This window comes from Protopterus annectens, chromosome 15.part0, assembly GCF_019279795.1.
Source record: "Protopterus annectens isolate FY-2018-M chromosome 15.part0, PAN1.0, whole genome shotgun sequence".
Classification (NCBI taxonomy): Eukaryota; Metazoa; Chordata; order Ceratodontiformes; family Protopteridae; genus Protopterus; species Protopterus annectens.
Window position 1 is genome coordinate 15,001,422 of NC_056749.1, and position 9,478 is coordinate 15,010,899.

The 9,478-nt window shown below is 41.8% G+C and overlaps 1 non-coding gene across 1 annotated transcript; it reads right to left on the reverse strand.

Annotated features, from left to right (window-relative positions):
- Positions 1-8,345: 8,345 nt before the first annotated feature.
- On the reverse strand, positions 8,346-8,419 carry TRNAN-GUU. The gene has a single exon. It is a non-coding gene; the product is annotated as a tRNA-Asn (tRNA).
- Between the last annotated feature and the right edge of the window lie 1,059 nt (positions 8,420-9,478).

Genomic DNA, 9,478 nt, shown 5'->3' on the forward strand with positions numbered 1-9,478 from the left:
GCATTGAACCAGCCCCCCCTCCCATGTGATGCCCTTCCTGGTAAGATCAGATCATAAATCAGTCTTGTTCAATGTAATTATAAGATCAGATACCCCATCAAGTTCAAAAATGCTTAAGAATTTTATAAAGACAAACGACTTGCTAGCAAGCGATAGTAAAGGAAGTGCAAAGCCCTGGAAGGCAGATAACGTGGATTTGTATGCAGAGGTGTGTACTAATGCCCTGTATAACTGCTTAAGCACTTGTATAAAATCAGCTGTACCTGACCAAGTTAAAGCCACATTTTGCCAAAAAAAACAAGCCACCCTGGTGGACTCCTAGTATAAACAGGCTATACAACAAGAGAAAGAAACTAATGTCCAGGAACAAGAGGGAACTGGATCAGCAGAGGAAGAAATCCCATCTCTAGTTTAAACAAAAAATTAGAGATCTTGTCAAGTTCTCCAAAGCTAATTATGAAGAAAAAATAGTCTCCCTAGCTAAGGATAATCACAACGCATTCTTTAACTACGTCCAAAATCTAAAAGGGAAAACCCAGCTGTTAGCAGAACTGGTTGTGGATGGTGCACCTATACTCAACTGGAGGAAATAGACAATTTTCTAACTGATAGATTTGGAGGAAACTTCACCCCCCCCCTCCCATCCCCTTCAGCCATCCCCCAAAGTATACCTGCTATCATTCCTCACCCTATTATCTCAAGAGATCAGGTCATCTCTGTGATCTCCAAGGCCAAAAACATGGCATCAGTGGCTTTTAAACAACTTAAAACATGACCTAGCAGACCCACTGGGATCACTGTTTAACCACAGCCTGTGAACTGGCTATGTTCTGCCAGAATCAAGGACAGAAACAGTAACCCCTCTGCATAAAGGGGACCATCAACCGACCCTGGGAATTACAGACCCATAAGCTTGACTAGCCTCATCTGCAAGGCCATGGAACAAGTCATTATGGACTTTATTAACAAGGACATAGGTAATCTCCAAATTCTGGACCCAAGCCAGTTCGGATACGTTAAAGGTAGAGCATGCCTGTTAAACATGGATGACTGCTTTGAGAAGGTCACCAAGGCCCTAGACAAGGGAAAGACAGTGCATACCACCTATCATGACCTAGCCAGGGCAGTTGACACAATCCCCCCACTCAGGTATGATAGAAAGAAATCTCTCAGTTGGGAATTAACTCATACATTACTGCTCTCAGTTGGGAATTAACTCCTACATTACAAGATGGGTAGCCAACTGGCTCACCGACAGGACACATACTGTCAAAGTGGGTGATTTTACCCCTAGCAAAAGGCCATTCACCAGTAGAGTACCACAGGGTTCTGTGCTGGGTGCCTTACTGTTCACAATTTATTTTTCAGACATCCAGGCAAACTTGGATGGCATGTGGCTGACCAAGTTCACTGAAAATTGCAAATTGGAAGCAATCATTGAGTCCTCCAATTATGTTAATATACTGCAGATAGGGTTAACACAGACAAGTGATTGGTGCCAAAGCCATGGATTAAAGCTAAATGCAAAACATGCATTATTATTCCCTTTTGGGAAAGCTGACATTCCAGCTAACTACATTATAGACAGCACCCCCCTAAGTGTAGACCCAATGGTGCATGATCTGGGTACTCAGGTTCATAGGCTGCTACTAGGCTATCAGCCCTAGGGCCTATACAAGCATAGCCAAGCAATTCTCCAGATATTTCTTCCCACAGTATTTACTTCCCTGGCCTCCTGTCTAGCAGGGTGACTGACATGATCCCCAGGGTGAATTTCCTCTCTCCCATCCAATCATAAAGGTTCCTTTTGAAGAGGGCCAAAGAGGTGCTCTGCTTGACATGTATGGGCAGTCTATTCCAGAATCTGAGGAGTCTCTGGGTCAGGAACCTATCCCTCCAGCATGTTTTGTTCATTGTGATGACAAGGTTTAGATCCCTGGAGTGTGTGTCTCTGAGGGATTGGGATTTTTTAAAGTGTAGCATGTCCAACAGCTCTGGGTTTGACATGGCCTTGTATGTTAAGCAGAGATCGCCTCTGAGTAGACGATATGCGACAGAGTATAGATGGAGTTTTTTTAGATGGTCAGCATAGAACATCTGCTTTAGGCCTGTGATTCTTTTTGTGAGGTATTTTTGCGGCCTTTCCAGTTGTTGCATATGTCTTGAGAGGTACATACCAAACAGGGCGTTGTATTCTATAATTGGTCTAAAGAGGGATGAGTACAGTGGGACAATGACCTCCTTTTTTCAGGATGAAAAGCCCTTAGTGATGAGGTGTGCCACATAGAAGGATTTTCTGACTGTTGTGGCGATGTGGTTATCGAAGGTGAGACCACTGTCCACCTGTGTCCCTAAGTCTCTTATCAGACTTTCAGTGTTTAGTGTACTGCCACCTATGTGGTAATTCATGGGTACATGTTTTTTCCCAAAGGGATAACTATACATTTCTTGGGATTGAGCTTGAGCCCATGGCTCTGGCACCAAGTATCTGTTTCTGTAAGGTCCTTTTGGAGAATATCCACATCATTTGGGAATTCAATAATGGCTCCCAGTTTGCAGTCATCTGCGAACTTTGTTAGCCAGAGTCCCTTAGTGTTGGCCTGTACTTCAGAGAAGTAGATGCCAAACAAGAGTGGTCCCAGGACTGAACCCTGAGGTACTCCACTTGTCACTTGTCTGGAGCTGGATTTGGAGTCAGCTACTTTTACAGTGTGGGTTCTGTCAGTAAGCCAGTTGGCAACCCATCGAGTGATGTAGGGATTAATGCCCAGCTTAGTAAATTTATCTATGATTCCAGAGTGGAGGATGGTGTTGAAGGCCTTGGCGAGGTCCAGATAGGCTGTGTGGACCACCTTACCCTTGTCCATGGCTCTGGAGACTGATTCGAAAAAGTCAGTCATGTTCAGAAGACAAGATCAGCCCTTCACAAACACAAACTGCATAGGGTCCAATGTTTGAAGGTTGCCAATGTCTTTGTTTATAAGTTCCATGATAATACGTTCCATGGCCTTGAAGATCAGGCTCGTTAGACTGATGGGGTGGTAGTTCCCGGGATCCAAGGTGGATCCCCCCTTGTGGAGTGGGATAACTGTAGCTGTGTGCCACTCAGTGAGCACGAAGCCTGAGGTGAGGCTATGATTAAACATGACACTTAGGTAAGGTGCCAGTTCATTTGAGGTGCCACAGGTTGAAAGCAATCTAAAATTTGACCACCACATATCCACAGTAGTAAGGAAGTTCTTCTATGTGGCACATCTTATAAGTAAAGTAATCACATCTAGATCTACGAATGTTATAATTCCATTATACTTGGCCCTCATCAGACCAGTAATTGAGTACAATGCTCCCTTTTGCATGTACCTCACTGGACACCTGCAACAATGAAAAGACCACAGAGATTTCTTACCAAGAAATTACAGGGTACACAAAACAAGTCTTACGTGGAAAGACTGAAAGCTCTGTCACTGTATTCTGTCTCCTACAGGTTGATAAGGGGTGACCTGTGCCTGGATTACAGGACAGTCTCTGACCTGGCCTGAATGGAAATGCTACACATTTGTAAATCAAACTGCAGGAGGGTCACTTGCTCCAGGGATCTTAACCTAGCCTCTGGCATGAACAGATCATGTGGAGAGATCAATGGATGGGTGACCACAAATTCACTCCTGGGGTAGCACCCTTGTCCCTTCTGGACAGAGGAGGTTTACTGCAGCTGCTCAAAGTTTGGCAACCTTAGCCAGAGATCTGGAGTGAATATGAACCGAACTCCAAGGCATCCATTGTAATCAGCTGAAAAATAAGTTTATTTTAAGCCTGACTTGCACTTTGAGAACTGTATTCAACTAAATTGCTGCTTCATTTCTGCTGTTTTGCTGATTAGGACTGTTTTATTCTGCACTTTTAATGTGTAAGTAGTCCTGCCTTATACAGCATAGGCTAGACTGAGACTTGCTGAATCTAGACTGTTTGGTATCACTTGAGCACTAAAACCAGCCATCTTACATTAAGAGGTCCTCCCTGCTTGTGGCAGACGTGTGTAGCTCATGACCCATCTGAGTTGGGGATTGCTGGAAAAAGGCTTCGTTTTGGGCTTTCCTGTTGGATAGTTTGTGATAAAACTGTTTAACTCCTCTTGTATTTAAGCCTTGCATTTGCACGGGCTTGCACTCAGTTTAACGGAGCTGCTCAGAGTTTGGTGACCTTAGCCAGAGATCTGAAGTGAATCTGAACTGAAATCCAAGGCATTAGCTGAAATCAACTGAAAAATAAGTATATTTTAAGCCTGCATTGCAGTTTGAGAACTGTATTTAACTAAATTGCTGCTTCATTTCTGCTGTTTTGCTGATTAGGACTGTTTTATTCTGCACTTTTAATCTGTAAGTAGTCCTACCTTATACAGCATAGGCTAGACTGAGACTTGCTGAATCTAAACTGTTTGGTATTACTTGGGCACTAAACTTAAATTAAGAGGGCCTCCTTGCACTCTTGTGGCAGAAGTGTGTAGCTCAGGACCCATCTGAGTTGGGGACTGCTGAAAAAAGGCTCCGTTTTGGGCTTTCCTATAGGTTAGCTTGTTAAAACTGTTTAACTCTTCTTGTATTTAATCCTCATGTTTGTGTATAGCTGTGCAAAGTGCAATGGAGTTTAGAGCTGCCATGAACAGATGCAAATGCTTAGACAGGCTGGACAAGGAAAAAGTCACAGATAGCTGCCTGTCATGTGCCAGAATCCATAAAATCATGCACACACTTAAGTCTGTCAACAACAAGTACCATTATGATTTTCTCATAGTCCATGTTGGGGTGAATGACTTGGACATACCACTCTAGGCTATATGAAGAGAGACATGACTGAACTCTCAGATCATATGTCCCAGGCAGGTATGTCCTTAGCCCTAAGCAGCAATCTACCTTCACCCAGGATGATGCCTTCATATAAATAAAAAATGATTGACTTCAACAATTGGCTTAGCTTCTGTTGTCAATCCAGGGGGGATCCAGACCATCCTGCTTTGCCAGGAATAGTCTTCACCTGTTGCCTCTAGATTTTCAGTTAATGATAAATGTACTTGCCTCCCCATAGTGCCTTTTTAGGCAATGTCAAAACAACAAAATTTCTGAGTTAAAAAAATCCACTTGAGGCAAACTCAAGGTTATGCTGCTTAATACTAGGAGTCGAAACAGGAAACTGCACTCCCTGGAAGCACCCCTCACCTTGGAAAATGCTGACATCTGTGCAGTCACTGAAACATGGTTCAAGGCTGTGTAGCGTACCCCAGTCATGCAAGGCTACAATGCATTCCACACATTCAGACCTCAAAATAAGCATGAAAGAGCCAAAGGTGGAAGTGTAGCCATCTTCATTAAAGACAAATACACCTCGAGACTGGTCACACAATATGACTTGCTTGAGCTAGTCCAAGTCCTACTAACTGTAAGTAAAACCCACTTCCATATCATTGTTAGCTATAGGTTCCCTAAAAAGAAACACACTGCCTACCTGGACTTACTGCAGTCACTCGCTATATAGCCAAACGCTTTGGTCATGGGTGATTTTGAGTATTTTTCCATGGATTGGGTGACATTTATGAGCACAAACACGCTCACTCTAAGGTTCCTGGACCTTGTCAGTACAAATGCTCTGGAACAGATTGTCTCTATCCTCACAAGGGGCTCAAATGTCCTAGACTTAGTACTCACCAGCATGGGGGGTGGTCACTGCACTACCCCCTGTGAGTTGCCTTCAGTGGTAAGGTCTGATCATAACTCAGTCACATCTGAATTAACGATCGGACCTGACTTCCCAGCCGGAGCTAAAAAAATGAAACATTTCTCCAAAGCAAACTACAGCCTACTAACCAATGGTATAAATAGTTTAAAATCCCCTGCTAGTACAACTAACAAAGATTCCTATGCAGAGGTGTACACAGATGCCCTGTATAAACACTTATACAGCTGTATAAACTTCTTAGTACCTGAATAGATCAAAACCAAGTCCTCAGGAAAAAACAAGCCACACTGGTGGACCTCAAGTATAAATAGGTTATATAACAAGAGGAAGAAACCAAGAGGAAACTGACTCAGCAAAGGAAGAACACCCTCCACAGCTTGAACAAGCAAATCAGATATCTTGTAGAGTAATCTAAAGCTAATTATGAAGCTAAATTAGCATCCCTAGCTAAGGATAATCATAAGGCATTCTTTAGCTACATCTGAAATCTAAAAGAGAAGGCCCAGATTTGTTCTGAACTAGTAGTGGATGGTACCACTCATACTGAACCTGAGGAAATTGCCAACGTGTTAGCTGACAGATTTGGCACAAACTTCATCCTCCTAGCCCCACCAGTCATACCCCAAACCATACAGCCACCAGTATCTCCAAACAGCAGGTCATCATAACCACACTCTCTAAGGCCAAAATCACAGCTTCTATGAGATCAGATAACATCTCAGGCTGCTTACTAAACAATCTAAAACAAGACCTAGCGGAACCACTTGCCACTCTCTTTAACCTTGGCTTGAACACTGGCTTTGTTCCAGCAGAGTGGAGAACAGCAAAAGTAATCCTCTTACACAAAGGGGGTCCATCAACTGACCCTGAAAACTATTGGCCCATAAGCCTAACCAACCTTATCTGCAAGGCCATGGAAAGAATCATCATGGACCTTATTAATAAATTTTTGACCCAACCCAATTTGACTTTGTTAAAGATAGATCATGCTTATTAAACCTGGTGGACTTCTTTGAGAGTGCCACTAAAACCCTGGATGAAGGCAAAACAGTGCATACCACCTATCTTGACTTAGCCAAGGCCTTTGACACAATTCCCCACTCAGGTACCATTAAGAAACTCTCCCAGCTGAGGAGAAATTGTGTATTGCTTTTATCACAGTTATTAAATAAAGTCATAGTGGAGAATTGTAACGTATGGCATGGATTGACTACAAAAAAGCATTTGACAGTATCCCACATGCATGGATAAAAGAGTGCTTAAAATGTATAAGATACACCATTCACTGATAAACTACATCAGAATGACCATGAAAGAGTAGCAAACCACTTTGCGTTTAAGACATGATAAAGGACAAATTATTATTCCAGGAATATATATTCAAAGGGGGATATTCCAGGGTGACTCTCTGTCACCACTGCTCTTTTGCCTTGCCCTTAACCCATTAAGCTGTCTGCTTAACAGATTAGGTCATGGCTATAATTTGGCTTCCAGACAGCAACAAAATGTAAAGACTTACCTTATCTTGTCAGTGATTTAAAACAATATAGCTCATCAGATGAGGAACTGAAAGCACAACTGCAAGTTGTCAAAACTTTTTCAGATGATATAAGAATGTTATTTGGTCTTGATAAATGTGCAAAAGCAACCTTTAAAGCAGGAAAACTGCAGCACCAGGAAAACATCAGTTTGGGACAAGAATGTGATGCTAAAGAACTTGGGCAAGATGGAGTATATAAATATTAGGGAATTGATGAAGGATCAAGCAATAAAACATGAACAAATGTGAATAAAACCTAGTAAGGAATATTTTAGAAGACTTAAATTAATCCTGAAAACAGCATTGATATCTAGGAACAAAGTTCAAGCTATAAACCAATTTGCTTTTCCTGTCCTAACTTACAGTTTTGCAGGGACTGACTGGCCCCAAAAGGTGTTGAGTAGATTTAACAGGAAAACAAGAAATATGCTTCATGCTCACCAAATAATTTATAAAAATCAGTGCATACCAATATTACATATTCCCAGTTCTGAAGGAGGTACGGGCCTCTTTGAAATTGATTATGTGTGAAAAATTGAGGGGCTGCCAGCCCAGCCAGATAGAATTTTGTAGATAATTCTATGTCATCGTAAATATTAATATAATCCACAGGCTTGTTTTACAAATGTAAAGAGAACTATATGTTATGAGTAAACTATATGTTGTACTGAGCTTCAAAAATGTAACCACAGTGCACCCTGCTGGAAGAAAGCTGTGAAGTAAAGCATTTTATAACTGCTTGATCTCAAGCTTGGAGACATGATGTCTGGGCTAAGCATTTCTTTTTATTGTTTTAAGACAAAGACAATTACTAGGTTTCACATGTAAAGTGCCTTTTATTGTTGCGACTTCCTGGCAGCTGTAGAAATGTTAAAATTTAAGTTCTGCATAGGTTCATAGGTTTATAGGTGTGTACTAGGCTAATGGCCCTGGAGCCTTTACAAGCCTAGCCCAAAAAAAATTGCCCAGCCACCATGCCACCCGATGTTAGTTCACAGTGCCCATATCCAGTAGGGCAACTGGAATGATCCCTGGAGTGAACTTTCTGTTACACATCCACTCATATAAGAAACAGCATCCCTGGGTGGGCTTGAACCACCAACCTTTCAGTTAACAGCCAAACGTGCTAACAGATTGCACCACAGAGACATGAGCCTGGGAAACCTCAGCAGGGGTGACAAGAATGATGTAATGTGAAATGACTCAGCAGTACTGTATATTATCAATTTAAGGACAGAAAGAAAGAAGAGCAATTTGTATCTTGTCTTGGATCTAGTAAGAACATCTACTCACCAGCACTTGCTTGCTCTGTATGTAAGTAGTATTTAGAACAGTGATTTCTCTTAGAGTTAGATAGGAATTTAGCCAAATTAGTCTAGCTGTTTTCTATAATTGTCAGACTATCCTACAATATTGTTTTAAAGTATTTCCTGTGATTTCTGAACTCTGCAATGTTATTGTGTTAAAGTAATAAGTATTGTCTTGTGTTTTTATTATTTATTATTAAATATTTTTAAACTTTTCAGCTATGGCTGTTTTGTGTAGAGATAATTTAAACTCTAAAGTACTTGCATGTATTTGGTGATACTGTACAAAGCCACTCCAATAACCTTGCTGTTCATCAAACTTATTAATTGGATAATAATAATACTGCACAGTAAAATTGGTCACCCTTTGGAAAGGGCCTTATTATTAGCTGATAAATAATGGTTGGTGGCAGTCGGTACTACCTTATAGTCTGGGCAGAAAGGGGTCATAGTTGGAAAACCAGTGCCAGCCTTCCCCAGGATTGTCTGTGTGTTTGTATATAGATCAAATCTTAAAGTGCGTGTGTCAGCTACTTGGGCAGGGACATGAAGCACTGGTTGGAACAGAGAGGGTGCTGGAGGTTTTGGCTTGACCACTAGGCTGAGATCTGAACCCTATAGCTGTGCCAGTGGGGAGTCTTATTGGGGACCTGGAGAGAAAGGGAGAAACCAGCCCCAGACTGACTGTGATCTCTGTGTGCTCTTAAGGGAAATTCTACTTTACTGTGTGAGTACTTGTTATCCTCCCAATGTGGACACCCCTCACTGGTGTTAGTGGTGAGGATTGAGACTCCTTGATTACTGGACCAGTGCATGGGCATCACATATTAATTAATGGCAGTGGTAGGATATCCACATCAAATATTAATTGTTTGATCGTGGGGAGTTAGCCACATTACAT